The sequence below is a fragment of the Eubalaena glacialis genome, chromosome 17 (assembly GCF_028564815.1).
Source record: "Eubalaena glacialis isolate mEubGla1 chromosome 17, mEubGla1.1.hap2.+ XY, whole genome shotgun sequence".
NCBI classification, from domain to species: Eukaryota; Metazoa; Chordata; class Mammalia; order Artiodactyla; family Balaenidae; genus Eubalaena; species Eubalaena glacialis.
In genome coordinates this window covers 54,040,724-54,068,439 of record NC_083732.1, presented here as the reverse complement: position 1 = coordinate 54,068,439, position 27,716 = coordinate 54,040,724, and the positions used below count along the sequence as shown (strand labels likewise).

Genomic DNA, 27,716 nt, shown 5'->3' with positions numbered 1-27,716 from the left:
GCTAGAATACGGTTGTTTCACACAGTTTGTAAAACTATTTTGGGGGCAGATAGAGCTTTACTGGTTAGGGCCACAGAAATTCTGCAAAATGTCCAGACTCTTTGAATGGTAGAAATCTACCCTCTGGGAAGGGGCAAGCAGTAGCAGTGATGGGAAATTAGCATGGAATCATTTTGTTATTACAACACTATTACAATGCAATACATAATGCAATTAAATTGTCCATGTGGCTGCAAAGAGGTTGGAAGGAAAAGTAGAAATCAGAAAAATCAGTTTAAGTGAATAAACGTCCATAATTTCCTTGTTAAGAGCTTACATAAAAGGCATAAAGGAAGTTGTTATTACTTGCATTCTGAGTATCTGGAAGTGGGCTTGGAAATGGTTTGTGTTAGCTAAGTACCTACAGAGATAATCCATTGATTAGAAAAATGAAGCTAATAAGAGGCAAGTTTGAGGCTAGGTACTTAATGTTTATAGCTTCTTCTTTCTTTCTTTGTTTATATTCTGAGAGCACTTTGGGAATTGTACCTAAACGGCTAAGCCAAATGATTTATGCTTTATTATCTATAAACACACGCATGTAATTAGATTTACTCCTGCTGTTTACATTTCCCAGATCTGAAATAAACTGAACAGCTTGGACCTATTTATTCTACAGAAGGTTGAAATTTGTAAAGTATTAGGGCAAATCATATGAAATTGCTTTTGAAAGTCAAAAAGAGCCAAATATTGGCAACTTCATGTGATTCAATCTAATATGTGAACACGCTTGGTAAATTCTAGATGTCACAAAATGCAATGAAATATCATCCATTATCTGGTGTTAATTATCAAGGATGAAGCTTCATATTGGAAGAAATTTAAAAGTCCTCCTTAGGTTTGTCCTGAAGCTTTTTTTTTTGCCAGCAGAAGCTGTTCTGGTCTCTCATAGCCAGTGGGTCCACCTACGAGTTGGCAAACCTGGGCTCTACTTATGTCTTCGTTAAAAGAGATGATAATTAATGTAATTAATACTTTCCCCAACCTGCGTCTTTTTCAGGATTTCTTTTATGGTCAAATGAAATAAGCATTGAAGGGCTTTTTTTTATCTTTTATTTTTTTTATTTTTATTTTTTATGGATGCATGGGTGGGTGGATGGATGGACAGGTCGGTGGATGGATGGGTGGGTGGATGGAGCAGTGGGTATCTGGGGGATGGGTAGGTGGCTGAGTCCATGGAGGGGAGGTGTTGGGGTTGGATACCACTGCAGACAGCATTGAAGGGCTTTGAAAGGTTAAAAATTATGTTGTAGTATCATAGTATCATAGATACATAGATAACATAGTATCATTGAGACTGTTGAGACTGTTTGAGACTGTTCAGACAGGAGAACATAATCTTGAATAAGACAAACCACCCAGACTCCTCTGTCCATTCTGGGAAGTAGATCCATCAGCTAATGCAGGCGGGAGATTTCTCCCCTTAATGTGATAACGGGTTAGAAGAGCTCAGTTTGGATAAAAAAGGAGATATCTTTTGGATGGCACCTTATTTTTTTTTAATTAAAAATATCTTTAGCTATGTGCTGAGAACAGAACAAATGGTTCTGTATGTCACCAGATCTAACGAGACAGGTCACTGTGTTCAGCTTTGCCCTGGGTGCTTTTCTCACGTGCAGAGAAAGCCCATGTTGGCAAATTCCAAGGTGGTTTAACGAATGAACCAATGGAAGCTTCAACCTGCTGTCCCTCCTGTGAACACAGTAGAATCAATCACAGTTCACCTGGGACTGTATTCCAAAGCAACCTGGGGACCCAGAGATGCTTAAATTACACGTTGCTATCAGGTCTTTTTCATCAGGCTGTGGAGCATCAAACAAGCTGCTTCAGGAACATGTTCATCAGTTCTCTCTATTTACATTTTGGGGTTTGCTGATATTTTATTTGGAGGGGAAAGTCACTGATAGACTTTGAAGAGCACTGTGTAGAAAGCACATGCCATTTGGGCTTTTTTGGTTGTTTGTTTTTTGTTTGTTTTACATAAAATTGTGTGGAGGGTTTTGGGGTGAGTCTTCTGTTAAGACTCAGGTAGCATTATGACTCACCTTACAGATAAGAAGACTGAGCTTCAACAGCACAGCACTCTAGGCAGTGCCTTGGTCTCAACCACTGACCTCAAAGAGATGACCTTCATTTACCATGACTTAGTCCTAGATGGTTAAAACTCCAGCATGGAAAAATCTATTTGTCACAAAAATTATGTATTGATCTCCTTGTTGTATCCAGAAAAGTTGCTCTAAGCTACAGGGGGCCTGGTGAAGGGGGAACTTAAATTTATTCTTCTTCTTTTAAGCAAGACAAACTGTCCTTTAAAGTTGTTGGCCATTTCTGTTTCCAGTTTTTGTGATTCTTCACCTGGAAAGAAAACTTCTTGATTCTGGGAAGACCCACTTGAGTAGTCCCCTTTAGTTGTGTAGATATCAAGCAAACACCAAGCCATTCTTCTGAGAATGTAACAGGAGAGTTTGGGGAGAAAACTGGAGGTATAGAAGAACAGAGGTGGTCATAGATTCTCCAGCACGTTATTATGCAGAAGTGAATGGCTCCTGGGTGGAGTGATGGGCAGATTTGCATACGGTCTCTTAAAGGGCCACCCTCTATATTCTATTTCCCTTTGAGGATCTAACTTGTTTTCCTGGCTAGCAATCTGGATTCCATACTCCAGAGCTGTCAGAGGGGATGTTCTGATGGTAGAACCTGAAAATGGTTCAGTGTGTGTGTGTGTGTGTGTGTGTGTGTGTGTGTGTGTAAATTGCAAGAGCTGTATCAACAAGCTGCTCTAATGCTGGGAAACCAGGCCTGCTTTGGAAGAGTGTGTCCAAGAAAGTGAGGCTGGGAGAGAATCCTAACCGTCTGTTGTCTAACTGGGCCTCAGTTCCCATGACTCTCACTAGCATGGGTGAGCCCTTAGGCCCTCGGGTTCTGGGCCACCTGCTAGTTGCCAGGCCCTAGCAAGAGTACTAGATTCTGCTTTAGCAGTGTGTCACTGTGGGTTGTCTACAGTGGCAGAGAACGGGACATTTCAACCCATGCATCCAACTTTCTACCTCTTCCTTTGCAAAGGGACGGTAACCACATCTGACTACTTGGGTTGAATGAGGGTCCCCAGGATTCTTGTCCCATCCAGGCAGGGGTTCCCCAGGAAGAAAGACCTCCTTACCATAACAAGAAGTGATCCTGGAGTCATTTTGTTTTCACACCAAAATGTGGTGAAGAAGCACTTAAGTGTTCCCTAATAAACATCTTTAAATTCCTTGATTCTATTTGCTCCCCTCCTCTTGGAGAAAGGGGAGTTAAGCACACACCTTAGCAGCTTCTGTTGTGGTTTACAACACTGTTCAAGGCCCAATGGTAAAATTTTAAGATTTTAAGATCCTAGTAAGCACCATGTTATCACTAACAGATAGATAAGAAGTGGAAATAATTCGAATTTAGTTTGTTCCAGAAAATTTCAGCAGTTATTTGGAAAGCCCTAGTTCTTTCTTTTCATCAAGCATTCCAACTACTTGTTATATACATGTGTTATCATATACTACTGAACACACTCATGTGTTCTGTAAAATTAGAACACATCAAGCAATATATATTATTTTGCTTCCTAATTTGTTTTTTCCACATAACAGTATTTTGTGTTATTAAATATTTTTCAGAAGTACAACTTTTAATGGGTACTTTGTATTCTCTTGTATAAATGCTCCATAATTTATGTCAGCAGTGGATATTTTCATTTTCACTATTAGAAATAATGTTATGATGAACATCCTAACAGAGAAGATTCTGTGATATTCCTGTTAAGGTAGACTCCCAAATATGAATTTTGTGGGTCAGAAAGGAATTGTAAGCCTCTTCATGCCTATGGCAAACAGTTCTAGATGAGAATGCTAGGTTTAACACATTGTTGTCAACATAGATACTGTCCTTTAAAAGAAGTTTTTACCAACTTGATCAGTTAAAAATGGGTAACTTTTTTCCATTTTTTTGCTTTGATTGCTGTTGAGTCAAATATCTTATTATAATGATAATTTATGTTTTGTGAATTGTCTAATCATGTTCTTTATTTTATTTGTTGAAAATAAATACATTAAAGTATTTACTTTTCATTATTTCATTATTTGCAAGAATTCTTTATATATTTAGGAATGTTAGCTCTTTGTCACTATCATTGCAAATATTTTCCTAATTTTTATACTGTTTGTTGATATACCAAAGCTTAATTTTTACATAGTTAAATCTATCAATTTACTCTTTATGATTTTCTGCTTCATATTATTAAATAATGAATAAATATGAATAATGTTCTGAGAATAACGTAGTACAGCATTGCTGTTCCTTATAAATAATTCAGGCCACAGAAAATATTTTCTAAAAATGAGTGTTATTACTTTTGACTTACTGTTGCTCTTTTATTATGCTTTGGAGGAAATGAGTTTTCCTAATACACTCTTTAGGAAACCCTTGGGAAGCACTCTTTTTTAGGTGTTTCCCATTCCATGCCAAAATATTTTCTATTTTTATGAAATATACAGAATGTGCTGTCATACCTGTTTTCCTGTGGGACTCCACTTTTTGTCTTTCCACTTTAGGCAAGTCCTTCTTTGTCCTTATGGATAATTTGGATTTCTGTAAATATTTAGACATTTAGACAGATGTTTTCATATGGTATTTGTGGCAGAAATTGACTGGCTGCTCACCAGGATTGTGTCCTTTTCCTCCTGGTCACACAGCTAAATATGTTTCTTAGGCATGTGTTTTTAGTCACACATGGCATCTCACTGGGTTATAGCCAATGGAATGTGAGTAGAAGTGATGTGCGCCACTTCCAGACTTGGACATAACCACACCTTTTACCAGATCCTCTTTCTTCTTTCTGTTTCCGTGGTGGCTTTGGAAGCCAGGTGTTGAAGTTGGTAGAGCCATAAGAGAGTGAGATCCTGAGACCCTGAATCCTGAATCCTGAGACCAGTCAGAGCTTTGAGTCTTTGTGAAGGAGAAATAAACTTCTATTGGATTAAGCCACTGAAGTCTGGTTAAAGCAGCTGGTGTTACATTGACTAATACTATATTCTTATGGTCAAGTTAGAGAAAATTTAGATTTGTAACAGACTGAACACTGTGTGCAAAAGAAGTAGATTGCTGTGGGCTGATGTCAGTGTGTAGGGATCTGTCTAGAGGCATGCCATTGTACTCTGTCCTTCTATCCATGGGTAAGAGGTGGTGAGAGGTCTGGAAGGTGGGGAAGAAGATACTTAGAAGAGACAAGCCATGATCGATAGTTTCATATATCTCAAGGTCTTTTCATGTGTGATTCAAGAGAGGAGAATTATGACTAGTGACTAGAACTTACACGAAGGCATATTTTAGCTTGTCACAAAGAATTTAAAATCATAAATAGAATAAATAATCAAATAGAATACACTGCCTTGGAAGAATATGAATTCCCATTCATTTTAAAAGGCTGATAATTACCTGTCATGGATGCCTTTGGTGGGAAGTAAAATTATAAAACCATTAAGATCCTTTCCATATCTAAGATTCAGTGAGATTATGAACTACTGTAACATATTGTTGTCATGGTCAACTCCCCACTGGTATCTTTCAGATAGTTTCTCTCTTCCTCAGATTATAGGGCTGGCAGGAACCACTTCAGGCTGTGTTGGTGATGGCCTCATTTGGGTTCACAGTGATGTGGCTTGTTATTCCATCAATGAACTTTCTATCTCAGCCTACTGTTAGTTTTGCTTTCAGTTGCAGGTGTAAAATCTAGATGTTCATTCACTCCTATAACAGAAAGTCTGCAAGAAGGGTGACTTCAGGGAAGGTTGATTCAGCAACTAAAAGATGTTAACACTCAGATTCTTTCCACTTCTCCATCTGCCACTTGCTGTGCCAGTTCTACCCTGTGCGGTCTTATGCCTCGTTGTTGGAAGTGAGATGCCAGCAGCAGCTGGGGTAATATGTTTCCTCGAGCATGACCTCAAGAATTGATGCCTTTCAGGAAACAGAAGTGGGGAATATGGAGTATGTTCGGGAGAACTAGGAAATGAAGTGGGATAAATGGGGTATGAGGAATGAGAGGGGGTTGTGAAAAACAGAAAAGGAGGTTAGATGTGTGCACTCAGTGATTAATAGGGAAGCTTCTTAGGTTCTGGAGCAGAGGCATGAATGTCATAATGAGAAGGATGTTTAGAAAGTCTAGCCTGACATCGTATCATAGGTTCCAGCATGGAGTGGCCATGACTTGAAAAGAGGTTTCTTTTTTGAGGATCTTTCAGTGGTGTTAAAGTAGTTCATAACAGTTTGTAAAAGCCAATTATTAAATTTTCTGGAATTTTTCATGGCAGTTGTTAAGTCATTGGTAGCTTTAAATTGATCATGAATGAACATTTACAGCATGGAAATTGGCAAATGGTACAAATCAGGGCTTTTCCCTCCAGAAAATCAATTTACTAGCACACCACTGGGTATTGTTTAATACATCTGGTTTTCTTACCATGCTCCAGGATTATGAGAAATCCTATTACATAAAAAGGGAAAATAAATCCTAAGACCAAAATAATATTACAAAAAGTCCCCATAGGGTTAATTATCAGCTGCTCTAATACAAACAAGCCTAATAATCTATTTCCCTTCTTCCCAAATGAATAGGAACTGATTGGGAATAAGTTTATTTCATTTGAAATAAACACCTGAAAGGCATTATTCTAACTTAATGCTTCTCAAACTTTAATGTGCATGTCAATTACCTGCAAATCCTGTAAATGAAAATTCTAATTCAGTAGGTCTGGAGAAGTGTCTGAGATTTCAGGTTTCTAATAAGCTCAAAGGTGTTGCCATTGCTGCTGGTCTAGGGACTTTGGGTAACAAGTCTTCAACCCTTAATTTTTGTAATATGTTGCAGGAGAAAAGGGTGAGGGTGAGATTGCTGTTACACAACAGGAGCGTTAAATCAGAGGGATCCTTTCTCCTGGTGACATTTTGCAATGATGATAGGGAACCATGCTTTTCGCGTCTGGCCCTGCTGGGGAAACTGACTTTGGTTAAGTCAATTAAATGGAAGGAGATTTTCCAGGTACTAACCAGGGAAGCAGAGTACTGGAAGCACTAAAAGGGATTTGATTGAAGCCAGTTACCAAACAGAACAGCAGCCAAATTGGCTTGATTGGCATAAGCAATCAAGGAATGAGAGCAAGCTGAATGGAAAGACATGTTTATCCTTTTTCTTCTGTATTTATTTTTTGCAGATAGATCATATATTCTATTGGACTATTAAGGTAAAAGATGAATGCGGGCTCCCAACTTGAGTTTGGCACACTCTGCCATGACACAGCTTTGTCTATGAGACGCATTGCTTTGTTTTTAACCTGTTGCCCAGGAGTCATTTCTCAAGGGTGGATGATTACTAAATCACTGAGTTCAGAGTCACTGAGGAGATCGTCATGGGCTTTTGAGTGGGTAGTAGAGGTTACTGCATTTTTCTTGGAAATAACAAAATGAATGATCCACAGTTTGGTTCTCTGCTTTAATAATGTTTCTAGGTACTCTCTCTTTGGAAATAAACTGATGTCTTCAGGATTGTAAATTTCTACCCAGGGTCCAGAAATTCCACTAGGAATATCTGGGTGAAATGCCAAATTTTTACTGCTCTTTCTGAAATTTTCCCAAGTTCTATTTTGATAAATCTTTCTTTATGGTTCAGGTCAGATGCGTGTTAAAGCCAGCCTCTGTTTTGTGCCTGGAAATTAGGGTAGGGGGAAGAGTTGAGGCACAGTGGAAAATGCAGGAACTTTGCAGAGTTGCCTAGAAACCCCTTGTAAACTTGAGCTAAAAGTATAGTTAGCAAATGGAAACTGAAATACTCAAGCAACACCACAATTAGCCTTTTTGAGTTGCTACTAAGGCAACAGTAGTTCAGTTACCATTGGGCAAGGCTGGAAACTTTGACCATTAGATATGCAAAATCGTGGAACTTTTAATTCTGGAAGAGACCTTGAGATGTTCTAATCCATCCCACAGGATTTAAGATGAGAAATTACAGCTCAGAGAATGTATGGCTTGCCCCAAATCATCCTGCTAATTGAAGAAAGAGCCAAGACTCGAACGTGGGTTCCTTGATATTTTAATTATACCACAGATTGTTGATTTACTATGTACCAGGTTCTATGATAAATATTTTACTTTTATTATCTCATTTAATACTCATAAAGCCTATAAAAAGCTACCATTCATTTGTTTATGTCATTTATACTTATTATACACCTACTATGTGTCAGCCACTGTCCTAGATGCTGGGGATACAACCAGAATAACTATATTCATATTCTTATATTCTAGTGGGAGCAATAGACAATGATGAAATAAACCAATAAATATGATCATCAGACAGCGATGGCTACTACTGTGAAAATAAAACAGGCTAGTATAATGGTCGGTGCCTGAGGTGGAAGAGGCTGGCTTTAAATTGAGGAGGTGACATTTGGGCTGAGGCCTTAGTGACAAAAAGAGTGTTTCAGGCAGAGGAAACAGCAAGTGCGAAGCCTCAAGGAGGGAAAGAGCTTGGTATATTCAAAGAATAGGAATCAAGTCAGAATGATCAGACCGTATTAGGGTAAAAGTGAAATAAGATAAGAACCATGAAGGGTCCTCAAGGCCAAGGTAAAGAGTTTAGAAAAGTGAAAAGCCTTTGGGGAGTTTAAAAAGCAGGGAAGTGAAATGATCCAATTTACGATTATTATTGTTACTTTTCTATCACTTCCTCATTTTACAAATAGGATACCAAGGTACACAGAGGTCCTGTGACTTGCCCAAGGTCATTCAGTGATTAAGTGACACAGGTGGCATCAGTTCTGAATTGAACAACTCCAGATTCCATGCTGTGCTGTTTCCTTTTTTTTTTCCCCTGTACTCATGTTATTCCCACATTTAGAACAGTTATACTGGTAAATTAAATGATTTTTTTTTAACTTTAAATGCTTGAACTAATGTTTTCCCCCCTGAAAAATGGGTCAGGGGCAGTGTGCTTCACTGCATTCTTCTCTTAAAAGAGTGAAGGAACCCTGATTTTGATGTTTAAAAGTCTTCCAGCAGCTACTTCAATAAATTTTGTTCTCTCTGGTGTTGCCATTATTTTTGGAAACTGGCCAGGCTAATCAACAGAACAGTATGGTGGGCCCTGGAGCATCTCGATGGAAATGTACAGAAAATGGAAATTAATAATGTGGGAGTCCTTTAGTGTTCCTTCCTGTGAACCTGAAAGAATTAGCAAACATGGTGATCTAAAGGCAGCTAATTCCTCTTTCTCTGTCCCTCTGAACAATCCAGTCCCAAAGCCATTAGATAGGGCTGATCAAGGGATATTCAGTGTGCCCAGCAGGTGGGCATCATGGGAGGAAGACTGAGGTGGCTCAGGAAGGATGTTGGAGCCCAAGTGGGGTGAGGAGGGTATTGAAGTCAGAGAGGGGTGAAGAGGATGTCTACACTGGGGACAGGGAGGGCAGTGGAAGCAATGAGCAATAGTTATGAGCAAAGCTAGTGCCCAGATACTGTTTTCTAAATAACATGGAAGTTGGCTTAAAGGGTCTTCTACTGGCCAAATCTGGGGTACTTTGAGCATAAAAAATGATAACAGATTGTAACCTAATGAATAAAACAGGAATTTATGAGTCCATGTTAATATAAACAAACAAGCAAATAACTAGAAAGTTTCTTGAGGAATGGGATATTTACAGTCTCGTAGTGCCTTCTTATGAAATACTTATAAATCACCAAAGAAAGAGTAATTTACACTGGTGGGTCTGCCAGGTTTCTCCAGTGAACATCACCAGTAATGGAACAAGTAAAAATTATGTGCCACCTGGTGAGTACAGTGAGAAGAACACAGCATCACTTCTGTGATATTCCTGCCAAAGATGGTCTAAACCCAAATCTAACCATGAGGTTTCAACAGAAAACCTCAAATCAAAGGGCCATTCTTTAAAATAACTAGCCTGCAATCTTTAAAAAATGCCAGGGTCATGAAAGTGAAGGAAGGATCCAGAGGCTGTTGCACATTGAAGGAGACTAAAGAGCCAGGACAATTCAGTGCATCTGTGATGCTGAGCTGGCTCCTTTTGCTAGAAAACACGTGACTGGGACACGTGGGTAAACCTAGGTGGCATCTGAGGCTGAGATGACAACAGTGTTTCAATGTTAATTTCCAGATTTCCATGGTTGCATTGCAGTTACAGAATAAATACACTAAAGCCTTCCTGGAGGTGATGAGGCAGAATGCCAGCAACTTACTCTTAAATGGTTCAAATGTACTGTTTTTGCAACTTTTCTATATGTTTGGAATTGTTTCCAAATACACAGTTTAAAACATTAAAAGCAGACTAGAAGGTCAAGGGACCAATGTCCTGCATACAGTGTACAGCTGTATTTAAAATGAAACCTTGTTTGAAGCATGATGGCTCTGAAACCAGATTGCCTGCGTTCAAATTCTAGTTCTGAGTGTCCTTGGGTGAGTTATTTATCCTCTCTGGGCCCATTTTCCTTATCTATTTGAGCACATGGAGGATAACAATCCATTTTACAGGGTTGAGAGGAGAATTTAGTGAGATAATCATGCAAAGACCCTAGAACAGGTCCTAGCGTATGGTAAACAGGCAACAAATACTAGCTACTATTCTTATTATTCCTTAAGGCATTAAAACATCTTTGTAATTTATCCTTCTCAGTCCTTTAATAACACACCTCCCTTGAATGAGCTCCGAGAAGGTCCCTCCTTGTACTGAACTGCTCCCTATGTTCAGTGGTGTCATAACTAAGCTCCAGTTTATATGACCAATTATGCTTTAAAAGTGAATATCCACAAGCATTCTGAGATTATGGTGACAGGGTTATAGGCTTCCTAAGAGCTGCTGGGGAGGCTTATGGTCCACCTTTGGCCAGCTAGACACAATTGTGAGATTTGGCCAGATAAAAACATTTCTCCAAAGAAGATATACAGATTGCCAACAAACACATGAAAGGATGCTCAAAATCACTAATCATTAGAGAAATGCAAATCAAAACTACAATGAGGTATCACCTGACACCAGTCAGAATGGCATCATCAAAAAATCTACAAACAATACATGCTGGAGAGGGTGTGGAGAAAAGGGAACCCTCTTGCACTGCTGGTGAGAATGTAAATTGATACAGCCACCATGAAGAACAGTATGGAGGTTCCTTAAAAAACTAAAAATAGAACTACCATACAACCCAGCAATCCCACTACTGGGCATATACCCTGAGAAAACCATAATTCAAAAAGAGTCGTGTACCACAGTGTTCATTGCAGCTCTATTTACAATAGCCAGGACATGGAAGCAACCTAAGTGTCCATCGACAGATGAATGGATAAAGAAGATGTGGCACATATATACAATGGAATATTACTCAGCCATAAAAGGAAACGAAATTGAGTTATCTGTAGTGAGGTGGATGGACCTAGAGTCTGTCATACAGAGTGAAGTAAGTCAGAAAGAGAAAAACAAATACTATATGCTAACACATATATATGGAATCTAAAAAAAAAAATTGGTACTGATGAACCTAGTTGCAGGGCAGGAATAAAGAGGTAGACATAGAAAATGCACTTGAGGACATGGGGTGGGAGGGTGAAGCTGGGCGAAGTGAGAGTAGCATCGACATATATACAACTACCAAACGTAAAATAGGTAGCTAGTGGGAAGCAGCCACATAGCACAGGGAGATAAGCTTGGTGCTTTGTGACCACCTAAAGGGGTGGAATAGGGAGGGCGGGAGGGAGACGCAAGAGGGAGGAGATATGGGGATATATGTGTATGTAGAGCTGATTCACTTTATTATACAGCAGAAACTAACACACCATTGTAAAGCAATTATACTCCAATAAAGATGTTAAAAACATATATATGTTGATTGCTAGCACCCACAGCCAAGACTGTGGAGGGCCCCAAATTACTTTCTCTGGGTTTGGAATCTAGAATTGCACATTGTAATTCCATTTTTAGATCTGCAAAGGCCTTTGGAGATCATTGGGTCCAACCCTCTCATTTTATAGGTGGGGGGACTGAGGCCCAGAGAGGTGAAATTTGCCTCACGTAGGATCACACCACTGGAGCTTGGAGATATCCTGACACAGAGGTTAAAATAGCTTGGGTGATGCTGGGGTCCCAGGACAGAAGGAGAAAAGATGTAGAGAAATGCACATCTTTCAGGTGATAGTGGAGGAATTTACCAGATTCTAAGTGGGGACCTTTGCTGGTGGGGGGCCCTGACCTACTAGATTCCAGCCTGGGGCACCCATTCTGACAGGCTAGTAAGGTCTCAGCTCTGGAACCCCCTACTTTTTCTCAGTGCAGCTGTATAATATGCCTTGCCGACCGCAGACAAAGTGCTGCCTAATCTTTTGACTGCCAGCACTGTGTCCCAGCAGGTTCCTGTATGGCCAGACAAGGTGTCAGGCCCTTAGCCCTGAGCCCCTGACTGTTCTTCTGATTCAGTAGTTGAGTCAGATTCCTCAAGTGCTCTGATCACTTTATGTCCATTCCACGGTTTAGGAGACTCCAGCCATTTTTGGTAGGAAAACAAATATCCTCCGGGCTGCTAGTGAGTTTGTCAAGACACATCCTGATTCATCATACAACCACCAAGATACAAAGCCCTAAAATTAGGGAACTTGCTTTAATATTTCGTTTGGCATCAGAATACTAAGTTCATTAACTGCAGTCAGTATTTCACTGATTTCACTTGATTTCCTGGGTAGGATGCCCTTTGGCTGGGAAGGGCAACTTTTTGTTTATCTTCGTCTCTGCTTGGCTTCAAATTAAGGCTTTATGCATTTAAAAAAGAAACAACTTTTTTTTCACCACCCATCTGTTTAATAATTATTTCCCCTTTTTTTTTTAACTCACTTGTTATGCTAACATTACTGTGTCTAAATAGAATGTCTATATTTGATTGCATTGTTCATTTTAAAACTTTTTTCCTTGTTTGTTTAATTAGATTTAGAGTATACCAGAACTAGATCCCTTTCAATAATGCAAGGATCAAAATTACTTTCATAAATCCCAGTAGGTTAACTACAGTGTCTGTGTTTATCTCGAAGATTCATTAAGGAGGAAACCTTTCCTGTTTTCATTTCTTTCTTTGGAGGGAAAAAAAAGCATTAAATTTTTATTTAAATATGGCTTGTTCAGAATTTAGCTTTTCCCCAATTGGTATTTCTATGTTTTATTAAGCTGCACTATGAACTCTGGGTAAAATGTGTTTTTAGGGTGAAATGAGAATGAAGTTTAATTGTTACATGTTACATGTTACATGATTATATCCTTCCAGTTGGGCATGATGGTATGGGTTAGGTAAAAGGGTTTTCTGTGTTGTAAAGAATGTTCTTCTGTCAATCATTTTTCTTGTCAGTCCTGTGAAGTTAAGTACGGGACTACAGAATTTAACTGTTTGTCCATATTATTTCTTGGCTGTCATCCAAGTAAGCAATGTCTTATAGTCCATAATAGTAGGTGTCTCTCTCTCTCTCTTTTTCTCTTTCTCTCCTCCTCACAACCTGTGTATACAATGTATACAAATACATACCTGCATTGCTGTAATATTTCAAAGACATTGCCTTTGGTGTATGTTTGCTGCAGCAGCTGTAACTTAAGGACAGTTGGGGGTTAATGATTTTTGTGACTTGGATAGTCCCGCTCTGATTAAGGTGTTTCTTTCTACCAGCTGTGTTTGGATAAACTCTTCAAGAAACTGGCTTGAGTTGGTTCATTTAAACATAGTCATTTGACCCACATTCTAAAACATGTTACCTTCCATGCTTGGCATGCAACCAGCCTGAGATTTTCCCGTGTTTTGGTTGCAGAAGATGGGAAAAACCATGATTCAGGCGCAGCACCAGCTAGAAGGAACCTCTTTGGGGTTAGGTGATGCTCCATTAGTATCTGTGGTTTATCCATTATATCAATTAAGGGGATTTGGGGACACTTAAATTATCATATAATTTTAAACTTAGTGAAAAATTTCAGGTATAGTACAAATAGTTCTAATTCTATTACTTAGATTCTACATATGTTTACATTTTGGAATCTCTGCTTTGTCATTTTCTCTCCCCTCTTCCCGCACTGTGTGTGTGTGCATGTGTGTGTGTTTGTGTATATTTTTCTCTGAACTATTTGACAGTAACGTGGAGACATCACACCCCATTACCCTTAAATACTTGAGTGTGCATTTTCTAAGATCAAGCACATTCTCTTTAATAACCACATTACCAAAGTAGGAAATTTAACATTAATATAGGACTACTATCTAATCCACAGTCTAGATATAAATTTTGTCAATTGTCTCAAGATCTCTAATTATTTTGATGTTTTAAAACACAGACTTTTGATTTTGCTACCTCTGTGTTTGGCCATTTCCCCCTCATTATCATATTTCATTGAAACTATATTAAGAATTGTTTGGTTTCTAAAGCACTGCTTTATGTTTTATTGGAAGTTTTCATAAGTATGTGAGCCCAAGTTTCTTAAGGGCAGAGCCTGTTGTGTTGTTAAACTTAGTTTTTGTTTTTGTTTTTTTTATAAATTTATTTATTTATATTTATTTATTATTTTTGGCTGTGTTTGGTCTTCATTGCTGTGCTCAGGCTTTCTCTAGTTGTGGTGAGCAGGGGCTACTCTTCATTGCAGTGCGCGGGCTTCTCTTGTTGTGGAGCACAGGCTCTAGAGCGCGTGGGCTTCAATAGATGCAGCACGTGGGCTCAGTAGTTGTGGCTCGCGGGCTCTAGAGCGCAGGCTCAGTAGTTGTGGTACACGGACTTAGTTGCTCCGCGGCATGTGGGATCTTCCCAGAGCAGGGATGGAACCCGTGTTCCCTGCATTGGCAGGCGGATTCTTAACCACTGCGCCACCAGGGAAACCCATAAACTTTGTATCCCCTAGATCCCTTAACTCACTGCCTGTATTTGCTAAATGAACAAATGGATAAAAGCCCAATTTTAGATCCCAGATGTCTCAGCTTTCTAATTATTAATCACTATGACTTTTTTTTTTTATGAGGGTAACTTCTTGTGCATCAGCTTACCTCCTGTTTTGTGTGGCCTCTGACATAGGCCCATTAAGTCTAAATTTTGTGAGGTTGTATGTACTCACATTTGCCTTCTCCACAAAAGGGATACGTTGAGGATCCATGGAAAGCATTTCCCTTCTGTTTCCCCAGAACCCACATCTTCCTTCCCATTAAAAACATAAAACTAGGTCTAGGGACTTTATTGTTCCATCTCTAAATTCCCATTTAATTAACTGTATGAGGCATTTGGGGACACCTCTTCTTGAAAGTTTTTCTTCTCTCTCATGACATTCATTGTTTCTGCCATTTAGTCACTTGGCAGAAGACAGCAGTGATTTGAAAGAGGACAGAGGGAGCTGTGGGGCGGATGAAAGGTCTCTGGGCTCAGGGTCACATGATCTAAGTCCTGGCTCCTTTATTGGCTATTTGTGTGACCTTGGAACACGGTTCTAAGCTTCATTTTGCTGATAAAGAAATGAGGCTCAGAGGGGCTCAAGGACTCGGATGAAGCCGTAGATAGACCATTTCAGAGATAGGACTCTTTGTCCTAGCTTTGCCACTTACTGGAGCAAGGGTTAACCTTTCTGGAATAATCATTTATGAAAACATTGTCACTCTAGAGCCATGCCTGGCACAGAGTCAGGGCTCAGTATTCAGATTTATGGTGATAATGATGAGTCTAATTTCTGTATTATCTGTAGCACAAGTTTAAGTCTTCCAGTCTACTTACGCCACCAGGAGTGGCAGGCAGGCTTCATTTCAGGTGCTAATGGGATCACTTTGCGGGCCCTGCCCAGAGCACCGTGGGGGGAGAATTCTGGCCCCAATTCTGTCTTCTCTTCCTCTGTCCTCTCATCTTCTCCTTTCACATCCAAATCACTGGTGATTGTTAGCGCAGAACAATTTAGCCGTCGTTTAGACTGAAGGAGGAGGATGATTGCTGCCCCCTTAAGTGAGACTGGCTTTCTCTCATGAGAAAGAGAGAGAGAGGGAGAAAGAGAGAGAGGGAATGAGAATGAATGAGGAAAGGGGGGAAGTGGGAGGGATGCATTGAGAAGGAAAAGAAAAGCAGAGGGCAGGGAATTCCCTGGTGGTCTGGTGGTTAGGACTCAGTGCTTTCACTGCCGGGGCCCGGGTTCGATCCCTGGTTGGGGAACTAAGATCCCACAAGCTGTGTGGCGAGGCCAAATTAAAAAAAAAGAAAGAAAGAAAGAAAAGCAGAGAGCAGACAAGCCAAAAGAGGTCAGGGGAAATGAGAAGGCCCTCAGGGGCAAGGATGTTCCTGGTTTCCGTGTGGCATGACCCATCTGGGCAAGTGAGAAAAGGGGTCACTCACCTAGGAATTTTCTGGGTAGAAACTGTTCTGTCCTGAACAAAGTGTTGTGTTATTCCATTGACCTTAGGAATAATTTATCGAGCACCTGTGAAGGCCAAGTCTTCATCCTCATTGTTGCAAAATGTAAATGAATAAGAGACAGGTCCACTGCTATGTCCCTAGATGCCAGGGGCTCCTTCTGCCATAGGCCCCACCATGCCCTATAATTCACTTCAAACAAAGCTTCCCCACATGAATTGCTTAGTGCGTGTCTGCCATCTTGGCTAGGCTGTGAGCCCCATGAAGGCCAGGGTCTATGTCTGTCTTTCTTACCATGTGTCTACAGAGTTGCAGTGTAATTCTGACACTAATTACCTGGGGTTAGGTCAGATTTCACAGGTTAAGGGCTCAGTCCTCCACAGGACTCCCCTCCCTTCAGACACTAGCCATAAGCTCTGGGGTTCCCAGGCCACCTGCACTTTTGACCAACTGGCTACAAATTCAGGGCTTTGCACTTTGCCCTGAGGTTCAGTAATATGCTTGAATGACTCAGAGGACTCAGGAAAACACTATATTTATGATCATGGTTTTATTATAAAGGACACAGAGCAGGACCAGCTCAATGAAGAAATGCATAAAGTGAGGTCTGGGAAGGTCCCCAAAACAAAGCTTCCTTGTCCTCAGGAGACACCACCCTCCTGGCACCTCAATGTGTATCACCAACCAGGAAACTCAGCCAGGCTTTGGTGTCCAGAGTTTTTATTGGACACCAATATGCAAGCATGATTGATTAAATTATTGGTCATGTGATTAAACTCTGTCACCAACCTCCTTTCCCTCCCTGGAGGTCAGGTGACTGTTGGGTGGCTCAAAGCCCCAACCCTCTAATTACATGGTTGGGCTTTCCAGCCTGGCCATCCCCCATCCTGAAACCACCTATGGGCCCACCATGAGCCACCTCATCAGCATACACTCAGGCATGGTCTGAGAAGCCATCAAGAGTGACATAATCAAAGTTTCAGGTGAGCATGAAAGTTGATTATGTGAACCCAAGTCTCAAACAGAAGCTGAGTTTGAAATGATGCAATTGAAATCCTGCCTTCATCTAGATCAGTAAACGCAAATATCTTAAGAGCAGATAGACACGAGGGCCCTGTGGTTGTGATGTGCAATACTGAACTGAAAGCCACAGTTAATTTTCTCAGTTTGGTCAGGTTGGGGAGCCCATTCTTCCTTCACTCTTTTCTTTTATAAAACACTTTATTGAGATATGATAGACATACAAAAAAGCTGTGCATATTTAATGTATTCAACTTGATGAATTTAGAGTAGATATTTTTCCAATATATATTTAGTGAGTGAGGGCATGAGTCAATTTCCTATGAGTAAGAGCTCTTTATCCCTTCCTTTATGTTTTAGTCCATATGTCAACTGACCCTTCTCCCTTCCTCTGGTCTTCTCCAAAATTCCACCTCCACAACTTGTAGCAACGTGGAAGCAATGTAGGGTGGATAGAAAAGGCGAATAGGATGGTGTTGGACATGGAGACTAGAGGAGTCTAGAACTGGACCTGGCTCCGTTATTTACTAGTCGTGTGACCTTGGACAAGCCACTCAACCCCTCTGCACCTCGGTTTCTTCATCAGTAAAGTGGGGATAATGATAGTATCTATCTGATAGATTTGTGATGTGAATCAAACAAGCTTATATAGATAAATCACAGCACTGCCTTGGCACATAGTCTGTGTGATGTAGTGTTACCTGGTATCATCATTACTTACCATTTCAAAGAGGAGAAGGAGGGAAAAGTTTAAGTCCTTCGATTTGAAATTGTTTGGCTGTTCTCTGAAGCCTTGCTTTTCCACCTTGCAGCTGCCGAGTTACCTCTCCATTTTTTCCCTTCCCACACTCAGCCTTCCCCTTCCCTGCCTTCCCTTCTCAGATCTTCCCTCCCTGGGCCTCTCAGTCTTTTACTCCAAGCTTGTAGACCCCCAGCCTCTGTGGCATCCTGTCTTGTTGAATGCCAAAGGCTTTTTATTGAGAATGGAGATGTTGCTTGCATTTGTTTACCTTCTTTTTAGGTATCTTTTATGGACTGGATGTGTAGCTGACCTGCCCCTTAATGTGACTCTGAGCATGGAGGAGAGAAGGGAACAGAAGGAGACAGGCAGCCAAGAGCCGATGGAGTCAGATTATGGACAGACTTGAGTAGACAGTACTTAAACCCAGTGGCAGTAGGGAAACATTGAATGTTTTTGACCAGAAGCATAGGCACAAGGCAGGTATTTCACAAACGGTCTTCTGGGTGTGATTATTCCAAACCCTCTGCGTCAAAACAAAAGGTAAGCCAGCCACAGTGCTGGAAGACAAAGAGGCCGTACCCTCTAAAATCCACGTGGTCATTTCATGAAAAGCGCCACAACCCGAGTTACCCTCCTTCCATCTCATCGAAGGCAGCATGCATTTTTCTAGTGCCTGTCATCAACAAGGCTCTGGACCAAGCCCTATTCCTCTGCATGAGTGGTTCTTTTAAACTGTTTTTATTGCAGGAACTCCTTGAGGTCTCTGATCCTTCATTTCAAAACAGCAAGATTTCTTCAGCTCTTGAAGAGGGCAGTTATCACCGCCCTGACATCTTTATTTTACAAACCACTTAGTGCAAAGCAGATTTTTGCCTGATTCCCAATGTCTTTCCAAATTGGAGACAAGAGAGATGCTGACAGAGATGGCTGGATTAAAGTAGGGTTCCTAATAGCCACCAGCTGTCCCTCAGTTTTCATCATGAAAACGTCAGAGGGTCTGTGGCAACCTTGTGCTTCCTCTGATGTTCTTTAAATTGGGAATACTCCCAGATCGAGGACCATATCACCGTCAGCAGTGGCTGTTCTTCCCTGGTGACAGATGGAGTGGGTGACAGAGGGGCAGCCACAGCCCCACATCTACCTCAGGTTGGAAAAGACGCTGTCGTTTTTCCAAATGTGAATACGTGATTGTCCTGACAGCTCTTCTCCCGTTAGTGAGAAATCAGTGTCCTGGGCCAGCAGCGAAAGTTTCCTGAAAGAAATCCAGGCTCGTTAGAGAGATCCAGCGTGTACAGTCACCCAGATTCCTCAAAAATCGTGGGGATGAAGGACAGAAGGAAGACAGAAGGCAAATTGGGAAAGAGAAGGTGTGATTTCTGGAAAGAAGAGTCTTGCTGCTGCTTCCCGACAGCCGGTTCTGTCAGACACGTGTGCCCGGCTGGCAGGTGGGCAGCCTGCTTGGAGAGCTGGACAAGGTGGAGGTCTCTTTGCCCCCTTAGCACCCTGGGAAAACTTAGCCCCGGGAAACTGCTTGGCGCCATCCGCACTTAAATCTCTCTCATCATCACAACGTGCATATGCCCAGCGTCTCCCCGCCTTCCTTTCTGCCCCTCCTCAGCCAGAGCATGTGAGGTGTTAAGCTCTCCCTTCAGCCTCTTTGTGCTCTTGGAGCTGATGAGGAGCCCCCATCACGAGCCCGCTGATAACAAGTGTGCTCCGCAGCTGTGATCAGAGATGGGCCGGGCGAGGTGGCCCAGGGGCATGGACATTAGGAACATTTCTCCCAGAATGAGGGCTGAAGTGTGCCTAATCAGCGCTGCCTGCGTGGCCTTGCCCGGTGCCTGCAACCAGGGGACCCAGGGGGCAAGAGGCAGCGTGGCCCTGCCAGCCCAGGCCCCGTGAAGATGAGGTCTTAGGGCGAGGGAGATGCTGGAGACAGAAGGAGAGGCCAGAGCTTTGCAAAAGAGAGGTGGTGGGGTAGCCCGGTCCATCCTCGGCTGGTCCAGAGTGAGGTGGGCATGTGAAGATGTGAGCTGTTTAGCGGTTTTTACATTTGCGTTCTTTGCATGGACGACAGCTAACACTCTCAGTTGCCTGAGGAATAGAGGACGAGGAGGGGCAGCTCTCCGGGGCCTTCTCCCAGATCCATGCAGCGGCCATTTCCCACTTGTCTCCTGCCCAGATCTTCCAGAGATGCTAAGAAGTGCTTGGATCTAACACTGCCCTCTGAAGAACTTTCTGCTGAAATGACAGAAGATTCTTGGTTGCTAGAATAGAACTAAGGCTTTTAAACCGGCTAAGGCTTTAAACTAAGGCTTTTAATAGAACTAATACATAAACTAAATTATCCTTCTCTTCTCTCTGGTTTAGTCAAGTTTGGCTGTGGTGCCCTGACTTTGGGAGAAGCAGGGGCTTAGCCTGGAGGGGACTGACCGCTTGGTCCCTGCCAGCAGATGCCTGAGGGACTGTCTAAAGCTGACCAGCAGCTCCCAGAAGTTCCCAGGCCTCCCTATAGCTTGAGGATTAGAACAAATATCCATTGTAGGAGCTTAGCCATGGAAGAAACCAAGGAAACTAAAGTCAGGGGGGTTAAGTGACTTGTTTAAGATCATTTATTTATTCAAGAAACAATTGCTGAGTACCAGGCACTGGCAGGAATGTTAAAATATGGTATGAACAGAGTGTTTTGGAGTCACCAGTTCCAGCATGTTCTGGTCACGCACAGTGTCACACACAAGAGCCTTTTCAAACCCAGATGCCTCCATGTCGAGCTGGAAACATCATCGAAGCCCCAGCCTAGGGAAATGGGAGTCTGGGGTCTGTGCCCAGTCTTATGCCCTGACTCCAGCCTCCCTCTGCCTACGTGTGCCACCCCCCCATCCACGGAGCTGCCACCCCTTCCGCACATCCTTGCATATTTGCCCATTCCTTCTGTGCTTTGGCCCAAGATTGCCGAGGATGCTCCAGTCACCACTGTCAACATTCTGCCTGGAAACCTCCTTGCTCAAGGCTTTGAGTTCATTAGGTATTTTTTCTAGCCTCCAAGTTACTTTCAGTAACAATTATACCAAGTGTTTTGCCATTGCAGAACATGGGCACCATTTTTCCATCTCCTATAATATTTTCCTTATCATTTTTTAGCTCTCACAATATATATAGCAATATATAAAAACATATTGCAATATATAAAAAATACATATTGCAATGTATAAAAATATATATATACCTCACCACCTGTGACCTGTTCCCAAAGCCAATAGCACATACTTTAGTTTTATTACAGCAGCATCCGCTTGTATGGACCTATTACCATCTCAGCCAACTATGCTGAAGAACAGATAACCACAAAATATTGGTAGCGTATTGCAGCAACAAGCAGTGTTTCTAGCTCCTGTGACTGCAGGTCAGCTGGGCTCTGCTGGGCTGGGATCCAGGCTGCGTGCTTAGATCAGCTCTGTTCCATTCCATGTCTCTCGTTCTTCTTGGACCAGCAGGCTCCTGGGGGCGTAGCCTCTCATGGCCACAACCGAACTGGGGTTTGGGGACAAGTGGAAGCACACAGTGTCTAGTAAGGCCTCGGCTCAGAACTCGTTCACTGTCACGTCTGCCCACACTCCATTGGCCAAACACAACATCAGTGAGACGAAGATGCATATTCTTTTTCTAGTAGAAGAAACTACACAACCACGGGGCAGAGGGAGGGATGAAAACTCGAGAAGATAGTGAAATCTGCTCCAGCTATCCTGCTGCGTAGGAGGGATGTCTGGGCATCTGATAGTCTCTCAAGAAGACTTTCCTCTTGCTTTTAGCCCCAGCATCAACCCCTTCTTCCAGAAACCCCTCGTCCTGGCAATTCCTGAGCTGTTTGTGGGTTATGCGATGTAAATCTTGCTGCTTCTTCCCTTCCTCACCACCTCCTTAGGATTCATATTTTCAGGTTTGTTAAGTCAGCTGCCACTTGCCCATCTGCTTTCCAGCTTCCAAATTCCGTTGCTTCTGTCTCTTTTCACATTTTCTTTGTCCTTGTGGGTTTGTGCCTGTAATAAAATCCTTTTACTCATTTTCATGGGGTTTGGGGAAAGAATAAGGCTAAATGCATGTTTTCAATCCATCATCATTCCCACCTGGCTCCTTCTTGACACCTTAATGATCAGCCTTCCTTCCCTCTTCAGCTCATCTGGCTTTAATTACGCGCAGCTCAGAGCCCCTTGTTGCCCGGAGACAACCAAGTAGAGGAACTTTGATGGAGTGCCTGACCGGGTGGTGACTCACTTCTCAGTCTGTCTGGTTGTTGGAACACAATGTCAGCTGCAGAATAACCATTTCTGACTCAATGTTGTGTCCATAAACACAGATATATTTTAAGAAATCATCTACCTCTTCAGAGTCCATAAATATATAGTATCACTATTTTTGATCTGAATCTGAGGCATAAGAATCATTCAGTTGAACACACACACACACACACACACACACACACACACACACTTATATGCGTAACACACAATAACAAGCTGGATTTTCTTATACTAAGTCAAAATGCATAAGAATACAAAATATAGCTACCTAGTCTATTTTGACTGCCTTCATTCTTTTCCTATCAGTTCATTGGAAATGATAGGGGTGGGAAGGATACTCTATAAATCATGGTTTGATCAGCTCTTTCATGTTTTCCAAAATATTGGTTGACCATTAGAGCTTCCCATTGGATGGACGGCAGGGCTGAGGACAAGAGTGCTCCAACAGTAGTGACATTTACATCATAAACTGTTTGACCCACAGCCTCTCTACAGCACTGGGTGTGTGCAGCTAGAGTAGCAGAAAAAGTTATTGCAGGTGAAAATCATTTCAAAACTTAATGGAAATATTTTGCAGTGCTATCGGGACAGGGACCTATAAATACATTTCCAAGCAGGGGAAGAAGGGAGAAAAATGATCTGTAACAATTAGCAAACCTTGAATCAGAAAACTGGGGTTCAAATCCTGATCCTACTTCTTACATTCTGTATAACCTTGGGTAATTTTCTTGATCTCTTGGAAGAGGAAACAAGTCTCCTTGCTCATGGAGTCATTGGAACAATGACAGGAGACAATGAAAGCTCTTTGCTAAATAAAAGTTCTATTCAGTACAGGTTTTATTTGGGGATAGTTATAAATATAAGTAGTTTATGCAAGGTGGGTGGGTAGTGAGAAATCTATTTCTATGTACCTTTCATTAGTTGGAACACATTAGTCCTGGAAAGCTGAATGAACTCTCAAGTGTTCACTGTAAGGTACAGTTTATGATAATTAACAACCTGATGGGCATTTGGTAAGTGCCGTGCCCCCTGTTCTAAGCACTTTACATATAGGTCATCTAATCCTCAGAACAACTCTATGAAGTTGATTCTATAGATATTATGATCACCATTTTAAAATAGGAGGAACTGGAGATTGGTTCAAGATGGTGGAGTAGAAGGATGTGCGCTCACTCCCTCTTGTGAGAGCACCAGAATCACAACTAACTGCTGAACAGTCATCGACAGAAAGACACTGGAACTCACCAAAAAAGAGACCCCACATCCAAAGACAAAGGAGAAGCCGCAATGAGACGGTAGGAGGGGCGCAATCACAGTAAAATCAAATCCCATAACCACTGGGTGGGTGACTCACAAACTGGAGAACAATTATGCCACAGAAGTCCGCCCACTGGAGTGAAGGTTCTGAGCCCCACGTCAGGCTTCCCAACCTGGGGGTCCGGCAACGGGAGGAGGAATTCCAAGAGAATCAGACTTTGAAGGCTAGCAGGATTTGTTTGCAGGACTTTGACAAGACTAGGGGAAACAGAGACTCCACTCTTGGAGGGCACACACAAAGTAGTGTGCATCAGGACCCAGGGGGAAGGAGCAGTGACCCCATAGGAGACTGAACCAGACCTACCTGCTAATGTTGGAGGGTCTCCTGCAGAGGTGGGGGTTAGCTGTGGCTCACTATGGGGACAGGGATACTGGCAGCAGAAGTTCTGGGAAGTACTCCTTGGCCTGAGCCCTTCTGGAGTCCGCTATTAGCCCCACCAAAGAGCCTAGAGGCACCAGTGCTGGGTCGCCTCAGGCCAAACAATCAACAGGGAGGGAACTCAGCCCCACCCATCAGCAGACAAGTGGATTAAAGTTTTACTGAGCTCTTCCCACCAGAGCAACAGCCAGCTCTACCCACCACCAGTCCCTCCCATCAGGAAGCTTGCACAAGTCTCTTAAATAACCTCATCCACCAGAGGTCAGACAGCAGAAGCAAGAAGAACTACAATTCTGCAGCCTGTGGAATGAAAACCACATTCACAGAAAGATAGACAAAATGAAAAGGCAGAGGACTATGTACCAGATGAGGGAACAAGATAAAACCCCAGAAAAACAACTAAATGAAGTGGAGATAGGCAACCTTCCAGAAAAAGAATTCAGAATAATGATAGTGAAGATGATCTAGGACCTCGGAAAAAGCATGGCGGCAAAGATCGAGAAGATGCAAGAAATGTTTAGCAAAGACCTAGAAGAATTAACAAACAGAGATGAACAATACAATAACTAATATGAAACATACACTAGAAGGAATAAATAGCAGAATAACTGAGGCAGAAGAATGGATAAGTGACCTGGAAGACAGAATGGTGGAATTCACTGCTGCAGAACAGAAGAAAGAAAATAGAATGTAAAGAAATGAAGACAGCTTAAGAGACCTCTGGGACAACATTAAATGCACCAACATTTGCATTATAGGGGTCCCAGAAGGAGAAGAGAGAGAGAAAGGACCCGAGAAAATATTTGAAGAGATTATAGTCAAAAATTTCCCTAACATATGAAAGGAAATAGCTACCCAAGTCCAGGAAGCACAGAGAGTCCCAGGCAGGATAAACCCAAGGAGAAACATGCCAAGACACATAGTAATCAAGTTGACAAGAATTAAAGACAAAGAAAAATTATTAAAAGCAACAACGGAAAACGACAAATAACATACAAGGGAACTTCCATAAGGTTAACAGCTGATTTCTCAGCAGAAACTCTACAAGCCAGAAGGTAGTGGCATGATATATTTAAAGTGATGAAAGCAAAGAACCTACAACCAAGAATACACTACCCAGCAAGGATCTCATTCAAATTTGACAGAGAAATCAAAAGCTTTACAGACAAGCAAAAGCTAAGAGAATTCAGCACCTCCAAACCAGCTCTACAACAAATGCTAAAGGAACTTCTCTAAGTGGGAAACACAAGAGAAGAAAAGGACCTACAAAAACAAACCCAAAACAATTAAGAAAATGGTAATAGGAACATACATATTGATAATTACCTTAAATGTGAAAGGATTAAATGCTCCAACCAAAAGACACAGGTTCGCTGAATGGATACAAAAACAAGACCCATTTATATGCTATCTACAAGAGACCCACTTCAGACCTAGGGACACATACAGACTGAAAGTGAGGGGATGGAAAAAAATATTCCATGCAAATGGAAATCAAAAGAAAGATGGAGTAGCAATACTCATTTCAGATAAAATACACTTTAAAATAAAGAATATTACAAGAGACAAGCAAGGACACTACATAATGATCAAGGGATCAATCCAAGAAGAAGATATAACAATGATAAATATATATGCACCCAACATAGGAGCACCTCAGTACATAAGGCAACTGCTAACAGCTGTAAAAGAGGAAATCGACAGTAACACAATAATAGTGGGGGCCTTTAACACCTCATTTACACCAATGGACAGATCATCCAGGCAGAAAATTGTAAAGGAAACACAAGCTTTAAATGACACAATAGACTAGATAGATTTAGTTGATATTTATAGGACATTCCATCTGAAAACAGCAGATTACACTTTCTTCTCAAGTGCACACCAAACATTCTCTGGGATAGATCACATCTTGGGTCACAAATCAAGCCTCAGTAAATTTAAGAAAATTGAAATCATATCAAGCATCTTTTCCGACCACAACAGTATGAGATTAGAAATCAATTACAGGGAAATAAAACTGTAAAAAACACAAACACATGGAGGCTGAACAGTGTGCTGCTAAATAACCAAGAGACCACTGAAGAAATCAAAGAGGAAATCAAAAAGTACCTAGAGACAAATGACAATGAAAACACGGTGATCCAAAACCTAGGGGTTGAAACAAAAGCAGTTCTAAGAGGGAAGTTTATAGCAATACAATCCTACCTCAAGAAACAAGAAAAATCTCCAATGAACAACCTAACCATACACCTAAAGGAACTAGAGAAAGAAGAACAAACAAAACCCAAAGTTAGTAGAAGGAAAGAAATCTTAAAAATCAGAGCAGAAATAAATGAAATAGAAACAAACAAAACAGTAGCAAGGATCAATAAAACTAAAAGCTGGTTCTTTGAGGAGGTAAACAAAATTGATAAACCTTTAGTCAGACTCATCAAGAAAAAGAGGGAGAGGACTCAAATCGATAAAATTAGAAATTAAAAAGGAGAAGTTACAACAGACACCGCAGAAATATAAAGCATCATAAGAGACTACTACAAGCAACTCTATGCCAATAAAATGGACAACCTGGAAGAAATGGACAAACTCTTAGAAAGGTATAACCTTCCAAGACTGAACCAGGAAGAAATAGAAATATGAACAGACCAATCACAAGTAATGGAATTGAAACTGTGATTAAAAATTATCCAACAAACAAAAGTCCAGGACCAGATGGCTTCACAGGTGAATTCTATCAAACATTTAGAGAAGACCTGACACCCATCCTTCTCAAACTCTTCCAAAAAATTGCAGAGGAAGGAACTCTCCCAAACTCATTCTATGAGGCCACCATCACCCTGATACCAAAACCAGACAAAGATGTCACAAAGAAAGAAAACTACAGGCCAATATCACTGATGAACATAGATGCAAAAATCCTCAACAGGGCTTCCCTGGTGGCACAGTGGTTGAGAATCTGCCTGCCAATGCAGGGGACACGGGTTCGAGCCCTGGTCTGGGAAGATCCCACATGCCGCGGAGCAACTAAGCCCGTGAGCCACAACTACTGAGCCTGCGCATCTGGAGCCTGTGCTCCGCAACGGGAGAGGCCGCGACAGTGAGAGGCCCGCGCACCGCGATGAAGAGTGGCCCCCGCTCGCCACAATTGGAGAAAGCCCTCGCACAGAAATGAAGATCCAACACAGCCATAAATAAATAAATAAATAAATAAATTTATTAAAAAAAAAAAAATCCTCAACAAAATACTAGCAAACAGATCCAACAAGACATTAAAAGGATCATACACCGTGTTCAAGTGGGATTTATCCCAGGGATGCAAGGATTCTTCAATATATGCAAATCAATAAATGTGATACACCATATTAACAAATTGAAGAATAAAAACCATATGATCATCTCAATAGATGCAGAAAAAGCTTTTGACAACATTCAACACCAATTTATGATAAAAGCTCTCCAGAAAGTGGGCATAGAGGGAACCTACGTCAACATAAT

At 41.5% G+C, this 27,716-nt stretch overlaps 1 protein-coding gene across 4 annotated transcripts in view; it reads left to right on the top strand.

Moving 5' to 3' along the window:
• The window catches only part of NCALD (neurocalcin delta), a 439,751-nt gene that overhangs the window by 193,411 nt on the left and 218,624 nt on the right, over positions 1–27,716 (top strand). The window lies entirely within an intron of this gene.